The sequence below is a fragment of the Mustela erminea genome, chromosome 4, assembly GCF_009829155.1.
Source record: "Mustela erminea isolate mMusErm1 chromosome 4, mMusErm1.Pri, whole genome shotgun sequence".
Classification (NCBI taxonomy): Eukaryota; Metazoa; Chordata; class Mammalia; order Carnivora; family Mustelidae; genus Mustela; species Mustela erminea.
The window spans coordinates 41,734,005-41,747,152 of record NC_045617.1 but is presented as its reverse complement, the minus strand read 5'-3'; the positions used below and the strand labels follow the sequence as shown (position 1 = coordinate 41,747,152).

Sequence of the window (13,148 nt, the reverse complement as noted above, 5' to 3'; positions counted from 1 at the left end):
AGAATTTCCTCAACAAAGAATTTGGTTTGACGTTTAAAAAGAATGAATATACTGACCATATATAAATCACACTTTATCACTACATTCTTAAAATAAATCTACAAAATTCAGAAAGATGGTAGCAAACTCGGAGTATGTGGCTTTGAAAGTTTCTTCTAGCTCATTCGGAGCTAAGTGCTAGCGATATGAGGGAAATTGTCCAGAGTGAAAGTTGTGGAAAACGTGAGATGGAAAAGTAAGGGGGGGGGGGTCACTAGCTTTCTAGAATTCTTGTATCCTCAGACTGAAACCCTAGAAAAGTTTCCTAAGTTGATTGTAAAAAAAAAAAAATTGTCTTCAACTAGATGTTAGTTCAACACCTGACATCTACCACACCACACTGCTACATTATCCAATGATTTCATAAAAGGATTAGTCATCAAATATGCACAGTTGCACTGTCTATGTGTAACAGTGACTGGTCCCAGCATATGTGTGATCATGTATTTCCTATGTCCCAAAGCCAGAAGATCCCAGCATGATAGCTGCAGTCATGAACTACCACAGTGAAATCAAAAACACCCAACAAGTTCAAGAAAAAAGAAAGCGTAAGAAGTAGTATTAGTATCAGACTATAAGGAATTTATGGTTAAAGGCAATAAAAAGGGTAAAGAGGTACATGATATAATGACAGAAAACATGATTTGGGAGGCAGAAATATCAATTCTAAAATCTGCACGTTTCAAATGGCATGGGATCTAATATAAAGGTAATAGATACGCAAAGAGAACTTGGTTATAATGTAAGGCTTCAAAACATCTCTTGTACAGGGCAGAACTAGTTAAGGAGTAAAGGAATTCACTGATAAACAGTTTTAAAAAACTCAATTTAATAAACAGAAAATGTTATATTCCTCAAATAATGAAATATCGTTGTCAGTATATCCAAGGAATGTCTAGAAAAATCAACACATGATACTAAAAGCCAGGAATAAAAATTCTTTAAATTCTTTAAGATTTTACAAGCTAGATTTTCTAATTAAAAATTCAGTGAAAACAGAATAAAAACAAGACAACAAAACATGCCTAGTTAAAAAGATTAAAGTTTTTTTTCTTTTTGAAATTATAACATAGGATTTTGACAACACTTAAACTTTGACAAGCCAATCACAAAGTTACACCTTTTACAAATTAATCCTAAAGTCTGAAATTTTCCAATCTCAGGCTCCAAAGAGCAACTTTTACTTATCTTTACAAGTTTAAGTAACAACCCTACGTACCTCCATATGTCATTTTGTGTTTTGTTAAGTTCCAGTAAGCCATACATCAGACGCGATTATTTACATGATTTAAAAGTTTTTAAAACTATTTTTTAGGGGCTCCTGGGTTGCTCAGTTGGTTAAGTGGCTGCCTTTGGCTCAGGTCATAATCCCAGGGTCTTGGGATGGAGCCCCGCATTGGGCTCTCTACTCAGCAGAGAGCCTGCTTCCCCCTCTCCTTCTGCCTGCTGCTCTGCCTACTTTTGCTCCTCTATCTCTCCACCAAATAAACAAATAAAATCTTAAAAAGAAAACCACACACAACTATTTTTAAATGGATTTCAAATCTAATTTTCCTTATACTTCAAATTCAGTTATCCCAGAATGTTCTTCCTCACTTGAAAGTTTTTCCACTATATGGCAGCTTTTTTTTTTTTTTTAAGATTTTATTTATTTATTTGACAGACAGAAATCACAAGTAGGTGGAGAGGCAGGCAGAGAGAGAGAGGAGGAAGCAGGCTCCCTGCTGAGCAGAGAGCCCGACACGGGGCTGGATCCCAGGACCCTGGGATCACGATGGGAGCTGAAGGCAGAGGCTCCAACCCACTGAGCCACCCAGGTGCCCCAATATATGGCAGCTTTTAAAAAAGGTGAAGATGTTCCCACCTCATAAGGAAGAGGAAAATAAAAAGCTCCTAAGGGATTTGTGCTTGGTGGAAGTGTCTGTCAACTGTTCCATAGTAAGGAAAAGCCTGTTTGATAGAAAACTACCAAAATTAATTTTATAACAGTGCTGTGATAACTGTAATTCAGAAATTCAATTTAGAAAATACTCAATGAATATACTCTAGTGCCTGGCAAATAGGAAAGAACAAATGAATCAATGTTCCACAAGGAAAGGGTTAGCAAAGATCCACAGGAGGCAAGCTTCGCAAAGATACTATACTTTTGTTGCAAGGTGTATACTGCTCCAGTCAGTACTTGACCTCCTGAAATCATATGCAACACTTTATGCATACATTCCTCAGACTTTACCTTTATAACACTGACATATTTAAATAATACAAACCCTTTTTTAAAAACATAGAATGTTCTACATTTGGAATCTGCTTCATGTTTCCTCATGGTTAGATTCAAGTTATATATCCACAGTCAGAATACCAGGTAAATGAAACACTATGATGCCCATTTTCCCCTCACTGCTAACGTTAATTTTGATAAGCCAGTCATGGGGTTATCCAATTTCTCAATTGAATAATTACTATTCTTCCCCCTTGTAAGTTAGAAGCAATCCATAGAAAGACATTTCACAACCATAAAAATATTCTGCTTCTCATAAAAATTTCTCTTCTGGACTTAGCATCCATTGACTATACTTGCCTGAGCCAATCTTCACTATGATGATAGCAAAATGTTTTCCACCTCCAAGATTCCTTCCATATTTGCCAAAGAACATTCTACCCTAAGCAAGACTAACTCTTCTCTGCATTTATTATCTGTATGGGCTCATGGATTCCTAGTCTTATCAAGGTGTATAATTCATTACCATCCTTCATGATTTTGGTACTCACACTGTCCTAGATTTGGCCAGTGGGAGTCACTTTTAATTAGCTCCTGTATCCTTTCAACATGCCCCCAACCTTCCATTTCTTTTCGTCTTTTTTATTACTTTCTTACTTTCTGGCATAAGTAGAGGATGGTTCTAGGGCCATCCTTCAAATTCTTTGCCTAGCCTTAGAGTAAGCCATTTCTTAGAGGATAGCTTGTTCTCTTTAGTGGGAAATAGTATAAGAAAGCAGCATCTTGATGCTAGATAAATTCATTATAACTGAGGCATTTGCTTCTAGGTTTTGTCAGCAGACAGAGCTAGGAAAGTTTTGTGTACACCACCCATATACATACATATATACACACTTATATATGATTATATATGATTATATGTATGTGCACATATATACGTATTTGATTATTTTAAACATTCTAATCCATTCCACAGGATTCTTCACTGTCTTCTTCTATTTCATATTTTTGTCTTCATCTTTCCTCAATGAGAACCGTAGCTTCTAAAATGAGTACTCATTTGTTCAATCCCTAACACTTCTAAAACAGCATTTCTACATCCATTACACTGGGGGGAACATCTACTAAAAAAAGGAGTTCAGGGGCGCCTGGGTGGCTCAGTGGGTTAAGCCGCTGCCTTCGGCTCAGGTCATGATCTCAGGGTCCTGGGATCGAGTCCCGCATCGGGCTCTCTGCTCGGCAGGAAGCCTGCTTCCTCCTCTCTCTCTCTCTCTGACTGCCTCTCTGCCTACTTGTGATCTCTCTCTGTCAAATAAATAAATAAAATCTTAAAAAAAAAAAAAAGGAGTTCAAATTTTGTTTACGGTCCTCTCCATCTCAACCTCCAGAGGGTCTACAGTTAAATAGTATGTTCATTAAGTTATCTAAATTCTCCCCCACACCTTGAATGCGACTGACTCAAAGTAGGAATTTAACTAGTATTTAATCTATACAACATTCCCCAGAGGTATCTACCAAGTGACAAGCTTCTTATAATATAAAAGCTAAGTTAGAGAAAAACTGCAATTAAGGAAAACATACATTAGATTAGAGTAAAAGACACAAGCAAAACGTTCTCATTGTAGAAAATAATTAAAATGAATAAATATGAGTTAAACTTCAAAGAACTAAATGATGAAACAAAGATGTTAGCAATTTCTCTTTTAAATTAATAAGTGAAAGGAAGTAAATTGTCTCCAGAAAAGTCATATGCAGATGTTTTAAAATCACATGTTCCTTTTCTCCTACTAGTTACTCACAGGCACGTTGACTAGGGTATTTATTTTCGGTAGATGGACTGGGAAAGATTTTCTGTAAAGTATGGAAGATGAAATGAAAGAGTTAACCGGAATTAGTAATACCTACTATAGCAAGCCAGGCAGAGGAACTGAAAAGTCAGCTGTGGCTCCTCCTTTCCTCTCCCAGCCCACACTAAAAATAAAACACAACCAAGAATTTAATACAGAAACCCCCTAAAGGACTAAAATCCAAGGAAGCATTTGTCTTTTTAAAAAAAATAAAGGAAGGAAGGAAGGATGGAAGGAAGGAAGAAAAGAAAAGAGTTTAGGTGATGAGAATATTTCAAATAAGGTACCTAAAGCAGTTACTATGGGCCATTTGTTAGATGATGAAAAGTCATTATTACATACAAAAAAAATACGACCAACTATATGCCAAACTGCTTAGTCATTAAGTATGTAACAATATTGGCTATGTTAGTGTTTTTATCTTTAATTTCACTTATGTAAAGTAATTTTAATAACACATAAATAAAAGTTAAGCATTTCATTCCAAAACAGAGGTAGAAAAGAAAAAAACAAAAAAGACTCTGCTTAGCAAAGAAACAACTTTCTCCCCATATAGTTTATTACCTATATTCTTGCTGACCTCATCCTTTCTTACACAAGAACATTTTTCTCAACACTTTGAATATTTTACTACTCTTATTTCCTTCAACACTAGTTCAAATAAGCATGAAAAAGAGAATTAATCATTCTACTTTTTAAATAAATCTGAGCAAAAGGAAAAAAACACTCTAGTCAGCAGAGTAGAGGACATTTTCATATATTTTCAATAGGAGCTAAAGTGAAATCATATAGTCAATTCTACTGATTTCATTGTGCTTGCTATTAAGCTGGCATTTCTCAACTTCAAAAGCACAAACCCAAACAGGTTTCAGACCTAAGTTCCTTAATAGAAGGGAGAGGCCAAGTCCCCTTGAAGAAAGACCTAGCAATACTACCTCCAGTATTTATAGCATAAAGCTACCAATGGCAAACAAAAACCCGCAGACCAAATCCATCCTAGCAACTGTTTTTGTAAATAAAGTTTTATTGGAAACAGCTGTACTCATTCATTTACATATTGTCTGGCTGCTTTTGCACTACAATGGCAAAGTTTGAGACAAACACTGTATGATCCGCAAACCCAAACGTATTTACTCTCTGGCCTTTTATTAAAAAGAAATGTGCTGACCCTTGCTGTAAATCTTCATTGAATTATTCTTCAAAACACTGGCAGTGCCTGCTAGGGTGATTATGCGCTGGAAAAAAGAAATACCTAGACCAGTCAGGGACTCAGACACTTACTTTAAACAGACATTAATTACCAGGGACATAAAATGTCATCATGGTCTGTTAGTAAGAGAGCTTAGGGTGATCTGGTGATAAATGGGTTTCCAGCTCAAGTTTAAATCTAAATGGAACAGTATGTCCACAGATGTAACCTGTGGTTATTTTCCAGTTCCTGCAAGTATAATTGGAAGAGAAATATTTGGCAACTGGAAGAATTTCCATCTTGGCTCTCTGACCCAAGGCGTAAGCATCAGTATACTAGGAAAAACCAAATGAAAGTCCTTAGAATTTGTTCTTCCTGCCACGGATGTAAAGCAAAAGCAATAATGCATCCATATCCCCAAGATAGGTGCAGAGGTTAGTGTCACCATCCAAGACATAAAAAGATGTTAGAGTGATAAATATCAATCATATATCCATTGAATTTACCTGTTTAGCCTATACAGAAGGTGGGTGATTGTGAAGAGTGATTACAAATTACCATAAATTCAATCAGGCTGTGACACCAAATGCTATGGCTGTTCCCGATGTGCCATCTTTAATGAAGTAAATCAACACAATCTGAAATCTTACACAGAGCTACAAGATGGCAAATATTTTGTCTCTATATTAACTGATTTACTATCAGAAGATATTTGCCTTTTTTCGGGCATGACCAACAACATAATTCACGGCCATTAACTCTCCTGCTTTTGCCATTGCATAATTTGCAGAGACAGTGGTCGTGTTTTCTTAATAATTTAGTATTTATTATGTGACATGCAGTGGACTAAATGTTTACATGTATTTTCCCATTAAATTTCCACAAGAGATGGGCACTTCTATTAACTACATTATACAGCTGTAGAAATGCAAGCAACACAAAGATTAAACAACCTAACAACCTCTCTCTCAAGTAAATTTAAAAACTATATATGAGAGGCAATACACCAAAAAAATAAACATTACTAAAGTAACATTTCCAGGAATCCAATGCCTAAGACCTGTCTCCAAGGTGAAAGAGAAGTTACACCATGTACACCATTTACTACTAAGAAGGGGAGAGTGGGGAAACTGAAACCTAAGTGGTAAAATCCAGAGCCCCTTTGCTTAAGAGGATCCACTATACTAAATCTGTTGAATAAAAGAGCTTTTTTGTTTGTACATTTATCCCTTTTTTAGTTGACTAATATTTGGATTGTTTGTACTTTCAGGATATTATGAATAATATTGCTAAGATGATTCATGTGCAGATTTTTATGTGGATACGTGCTTTCATTTCTCTCGGATATATACCTGGGAGTAGAACTGCTCGGTCATGTGGTAAGTCTATCTTTAACATTCTGAGGAACTGCGAGAGTGGCTGCACCAATTTACAATCTCATTGTCTGAGGGCTCCAATTTCTCTGTATCCTTACCACCGCTGATTTTGATCATTTTTTTTTTTTTTTCAGAGACAGTGATTATTCTGACATTACACAGAACAAAACACTGATCTACAACACTGATGACTTTGGACTTATGCTTATTAACAATGGGAAGGAGGAATCACAAAGTTTTTTAGATGCCTTAGTAAGACGGTTCTGTCAGTTGAGCATCTGCCTTCAGCTCAGGTCATGATCCCAGGGTCCTGGGATCAAGTCCCACATGGGGCTTTCTATTCAGTGGGGAGTCTGCTTATTCCTCTCCCTCTGCCCCTCCCCACTACTCATTTTCTCACTCTCTCTCTCTCTCTCTCAAGTAAATTTAAAAACTATATATGAGAGGCAATACACCAAAAAAAAAAAAATTACTAAAGTAACATTTCCAGGAATCCAATGCCTAAGACCTGTCTCCAAGGTGAAAGAGAAGTTACAACATGTACACCATTTATTACTAAGAAGGGGAGAGTGGGGAGGCACAATGCTTGAACAGCATTTGTAAATCGGGATCAGAGCAAAAGAAAGCTCTGTAACAAATCCAGGCTGTAGCATAAGCTTTTCTATTGCTTGAACCTTATTTTATTTTTAAGATTTTATTTATTTATTTGACAGAGATCACAAGTAGGCAGAGACACAGGCAGAGAGAGAGAGGAGAAAGCAGGCTCCCCACTGAGCAGAGAGCCTGATGTGGGGCTCAATCCCAGGACCTTGGGATTATGACCTGAGCCAAAGGCAGAGGCTTTAACCTACTGAGCCACCCAGGCGCCCCATCCACTATCCAGAGCTTTGGGCAAGCCCCAACAAGAGAATCATACAAGTCCTCAGGGTCTTAGAGTAAAACCAGGCCATTTCCTAAAGATCATTATTCTTTTGAGAAACAGATCTTAGCTTGTTATTGGACCTTGAAAGACTGAAGGTCTAATCATGGGAAACAATAACCATATGATGACCTAAATCGCCCATGATGAAAGGGTTACTATTTAAGCCATTAAACCATGAAGTACAGGGACAGTTGGAACAAACTATCCAGTAAGTACAAATGCTACGTAAGAAGAGTGCCTGGGTGGCTCAGTTGGTTAAGCATCTGCCTTTGGCTTAGGTCACAATCTCTGGGTCCTAGGATGAAGTCCCACGTTGGGCTCCCTGCTCAGCAGGGAAGTCTCCGCTGAGACTTCTTTTTCTCTCTCTTCTCTCACTCTCTTTCCTGCTTCTTCCTCCCTCTCTCTCTCTCTCTCTCTCTCCCCCCCCTTACCCTCCTCTGCCTCTCCTCCCTGCTTGTTCTCTCTCATAGACAGATAGATAGATAGATAGATAAGAGAAATGCTACATAAGAGGAGCACCTGGGTGGTTCAGTTAAGCTTCTGACTCTTGTTTTTGGCTCAGGTCATGATCACAGGGTTGTGGGATTGAGCCCCACGTCAGGCTCCGTGCTAGGCATAAAGCATGCTTAAGATTCTCCCTCTCTCCCTCTCTAAAAAGAGAGGAAGGAAGGGAGGGCAATGCTACATAAGATATTGAGCTTGAGCAGGTCCAGAAATACAGATAGAGCTATGGCTTTCTTTACTGAGGCACTGCCTTCTTTTCTTCAATCCATACCTAACATCAAGGGGGAATTTCTTAATCACAGATGAAGGAGAAAAAAAAAAAAAAAACAACCTGAGATACAGTTTAAAATTTAAAGTTCCATGATGGCCTAGGGAAAAAGAAAAGAAAGAAACATACTGCTGCATGATAACAGCCCGAAGACATGAGCAATGGGAAGTTCTACCAATGGGCTGACCTCTTTTTGTTGTTGCTTCATTTTGACCCAATGTTTATTGTCCTTTTACAACATGACATTTTGGGTTTGAAAACTGCTTGCAATTAGTTTTCCAACATTAATTCAAAAGCATGTAAAATAAAATCAACCTATTCTCTCTATAAACACCCAGGAGCTGTGGCCCTGTATCCTCCTGCCCAGGATGGATAGAGGGAGGAAGAGAGGGCTTGGGTAGCACTGAGTGAAGTGCAGATGCTTTACTGTGGGGAGTGGCAGTGATGCCTTGGTTCACATTCACACAAGTCTCTGGGCCAAGCTTTGAAAAGTACAGTCTGGACTGAGACGTGGCCAGAAGCACAAATCTACACTCACTGCAGATAGTTTAGAAAACTGGTCAACAATATGGAAAGAACAGGATTAGAAGATTAGTGTCAGTGAAGTGTAGGGAAGGTATGTCGAGACCTCTCAGAAGAGGCACAGATTATGGGGAGCCTGGGTGGCTCAGTGGGTTAAAGCCTCTGCCTTCAGCTCAGGTCATGTTCTCAGGGTCCTGAGATAGAGCCCTGCATTGGGCTCTCTCCTCAGCTGGAAGCCCGCTTCCCCTTCGCTCTCTGCCTGCCTCTCTGCCTTCCTGTGATCTCTGTATGTCAAATAAATAAGTAAAATCTTTAAAAAAAAAAAAAAAAAAGAGGCACAGATTATGAAGAAATAGGTATCCAGCTCAAAGGAGGCTCTCAATAATCAGGTAGCCAAAATGACCCATTCTAAATGTCAATTCTTTTATTTCTTCCAGCCATCCCAGAGTTTATTCAATGAGCCCTTATGAAAAATGGCAAAAGTAGAAGGGATAGAGGATATGCAGGGGCTCTTTCCTCCCCACAGCTCATCTGGCAACAGCTACCACTAAGTGCTCAATTTGCCAACTCAACTCAACTACTCAGTCTCAACTACAATGAAGCCCTTGACACAGCATCGTTCCCCAGGAGAATTAGACAAGACACTGACCCATAGAGTAAGGATCACTATGCTAGGCTGATAGCATATTTTAGGTCATTATGGTAGGCTGATTACATTGACTTCTTCTACCATAGAGAGGATAAGCAATTTATCCTTACTAGATCACATAAGCATCCTAGATTTCAAAAAAATTTTTTCTTCTCTTTAACAGTTCTACTAACGTCACCTCCTACAGACTTATGGGATATCTTATCCATTAACAAAGTTGCCATAAAACTTCCTTCACAGCAAAAATAAGTGAGGCAACAGGCTCAAAGCCTTGAAATTCACTGGTCTTACCTCCCACCTAGAAGTAGCTGACTTAACAGAACAGTAAGATGGTCAACTGAAAATTCAGTTGCAACACGTTAGAAGACCACACTTTAAAAGGCTGTGTTCTCATCAGATGTGGGACATGGTTTTAAATCTGTATCCAAATATATGGTGTAATTTCTCCCTTAGCCAAAATACATGAGTCAAAGAACCGTCACCATCTCAATATGATTTCTAACTATCCACTCACAGAATCTTTGTTTCGTATCCCAGCAACTCTGGAGTAGAAATTTTGGTTTGCAAGTAAGAATGCTTCTGTATCAAGGAACACAAGAATGTCCTACTGAATTAGAAACCGAAACTGCTAGTGGACCATTTTGTGCTTCTCATATAACTGAACCAACAAGTGAAAAGATATAGAGATTGATTAACTGACTGACTGATTACTGTCTAAAGTGACCAATTCTGTTCCCAAAGAAGAGTTAGACTGCTGCTACAGAAAGCATTAGGAAGGAATACTTCTGGAACCTAGAGTATTCTCTGAGGTACCTCTGTCTCTTAGTATTTCCATGTCCAACAGTAAAAGTTAATGGAAAACTATATAAACAAAAAAACTGTAAAACCACTGCGGATCAAACCTAACCAGAATAAAGGTTTTGTGTCACCCCACCAAGTAAAAAGCCTGGATCATCTCAGAACAAAGGAAAAATGAAATGGACAGAAAGAGAGCTTCAGCCATGGTCTCATGACCACTGTCAAGACTGCTGATGTTGACTAACTTAACAATTCAGTCATTAAGTCATAGGTATTTGTATAGAACTGTGACTGTCTACAGCCATAACATCCTGAATGCGCCTGATCCCATCTGTACAGAACTGTGACTGAATCTGAGAAGTGATTACCATTGCCCAGAGACAGATATCACGACTATCTCCCAGAAATGGGTAAATTAATTGAGACCCCTGTCTGTACACTTTGAATAGCAAGAGAATATATGCCTCTCAAGTGAAAGAAATTTTTTGCTGTTCTATGGAAATTCAAGTGTGTGTAGAATTGAATGGATAAGTAACTAAAGAAATGCACTGTGCTAATATTAAGCTATTGTCACCTGGCTTCAAACTCACTCTCTATGCTCCAATTTGTTATTCTAGAACTCCTGGTGGGTGAGCGAGGGTACTAAAAGACTAAAGAAAAAAGAAAGAATGTACTCTCTCCTGTTTGCACAAGTTTTCTACCCTGGAGAGACAACTGATTCTAGTGGTACCAGTTGGCTCCACTAGTTTTTCCCACAGTCTTAGAACCAGCTTCACTTGGACCCTCTGAAAAATCAGCACCTCCTAGCCAGTACTGTACCCTTCCTCAGATGTCAAAATTCAGAGCCATAATCCTCCAACATCTTGAGGCAACACCACCACCGGCTGGCAGTAAACTTCTAATGAGCTCTATAGGGCCCCCTCCAAACTTTTATATTTTAGTAATTCACCTTCATTCCTTTGTTCCTTGCATGGTAGGTCCTTCCTGAAGTTACTATCTCTTCAACACTTCTTTGCCTTTTCAGTTCTTTAGTAACTGATTATAGTTCTTCATATTAAATTAATTCTGTTAAAGTAATTGTTGTGGTTTTTGTTTTTTTCCTATGACCAAAATGATGTATCTATTAATATCACATAACTATGTGTAATATAAAATCAAACAACAAAGCTGGACAGTAGGTCTGAGTTCAGTTTCAAACCTCTAAGAAAATCTTATATCTCAACAGACTGGACCTATTTGTAAAAGACACTATTTGTAACATTCTTAGCAACTTTCCTAGAAACACACATGAATATATAGATATCTCAAAAGATTTATACAATAATAAAAAAGGACACTGAATATTTCCAATTTCCCTATTAAGAGATACTTCAATGGAATTCTTATACACACACCTTTTGGTATTTTTGTTTATGTACATATATATAATAAAATGTGTGTATACACACACACACACACACACACACACACACACACATACATATACATATATTTCACCTTTTAATATTTCTTGAGTATCTATTATGTACAAGTTACCACACCAGGTACTAGAAATACAAACATGCAGAAGACAAATAAGACTTCTCCTTTCACAAAACTTGAAGTATACTTCCTCAGGACATATGCTACCTTATCGCCCACTAGAAGAGTTGTACCAATCTGCATTCCTATCAGACAGAATAGCAGAGTGTCTATTTGCTCACACCCCAGTCAACCCAATCAAAAGGAACATTGCTAATATTTGCCAATGTGATGGATAAAAACTTAAACTTCACTGTGATTTTAGAATTTTCTATTAGAAAGAGCAAACATCTTTATCTTTTCACAGAAAAGTGCAGCTTCTTCCTTCAGAGCACTTCCCCCCCACCATGATTATGCAGGGCATACTTTTAATCCATGATATAACTACACAGTCTGCTGAAGTTAAATTAATAACTATAACCATCAAAAATGACAAAAATAAACATTAGATTCTATTGTGTATTCTTCACATGTATCATTTTATTTAATCCCTACCAAATCTCAAAAAGCAGTATTATTTTTGCATTTTAACTCAATAGCTCGTAAATACCAAGTCTATAATGGCAGAACCCATATTTACTTTGTTAACTCCTGCAAATTTTATAGAGTATAAGCAAATCTTCACAACAAGAGATAAAAACTATTACTGTGGGCACTTTACGGATGAGGAAGCTTAGAAAGATTAGTAAGAAAGTAACAGCAGCAAGAGGATTGGAGCTAGGATTTGATTCTGTGCAGGCTGGGCCAAGAACACAGGTTCTTAACCATTAGACCTGTGTTCTTAACCACTACACATATTGCCAAGGTTATTTTAAGATGTTTGTTACCAAAAAAATCTAAAAATAAGTTTTGTGACTTTATGTTCTCGCTCTCCAGGTGTTTAACAATTTATGATTAATTACACAAATAAGATGAAGACATATTCATTTTAAAAGGGAAAAATTAATAGGGATTGCAATCAAATGGGAAATAATTCACATAGAAAATTGAACTTACACAGTTCAGCAAACAAAAGAATTGCAAGAGCAACAAAAAGGAAATATGGACTTTAAAATCTACTTTAATTAAAAACAACAGCAAACATTTAAATGCTCACCATGTGCCATCTGTTGTACATATATTAGCTTATTTAATCCTTTTATTTCTTAAGTCTTATGAGGTCAACTTCTATTTGATGAATGAGGAATACAAGGCACAGAAAAAAGGAATGTGCTCAAGCTCACACAGCTAATAAGGATATTTAAACCCAGGCAGTCTGACTCTAGAATTTGTGCTCTAAACTACTATGCTGCAAA

General features: G+C 37.5%; 1 protein-coding gene and 1 long non-coding RNA gene across 2 annotated transcripts in view; one reads left to right on the top strand and one right to left on the bottom strand.

The window, feature by feature from the left end:
- RNGTT (RNA guanylyltransferase and 5'-phosphatase) overlaps positions 1 to 13,148 on the bottom strand; it is a 341,865-nt gene that overhangs the window by 123,560 nt on the left and 205,157 nt on the right. The gene's annotated exons all lie outside the window — the stretch shown is intronic.
- On the top strand, positions 470 to 11,366 carry LOC116588244. Its single transcript, XR_004284860.1, has 3 exons — positions 470 to 587; positions 6,564 to 6,672; positions 10,072 to 11,366. It is a non-coding gene; the product is annotated as an uncharacterized LOC116588244 (long non-coding RNA).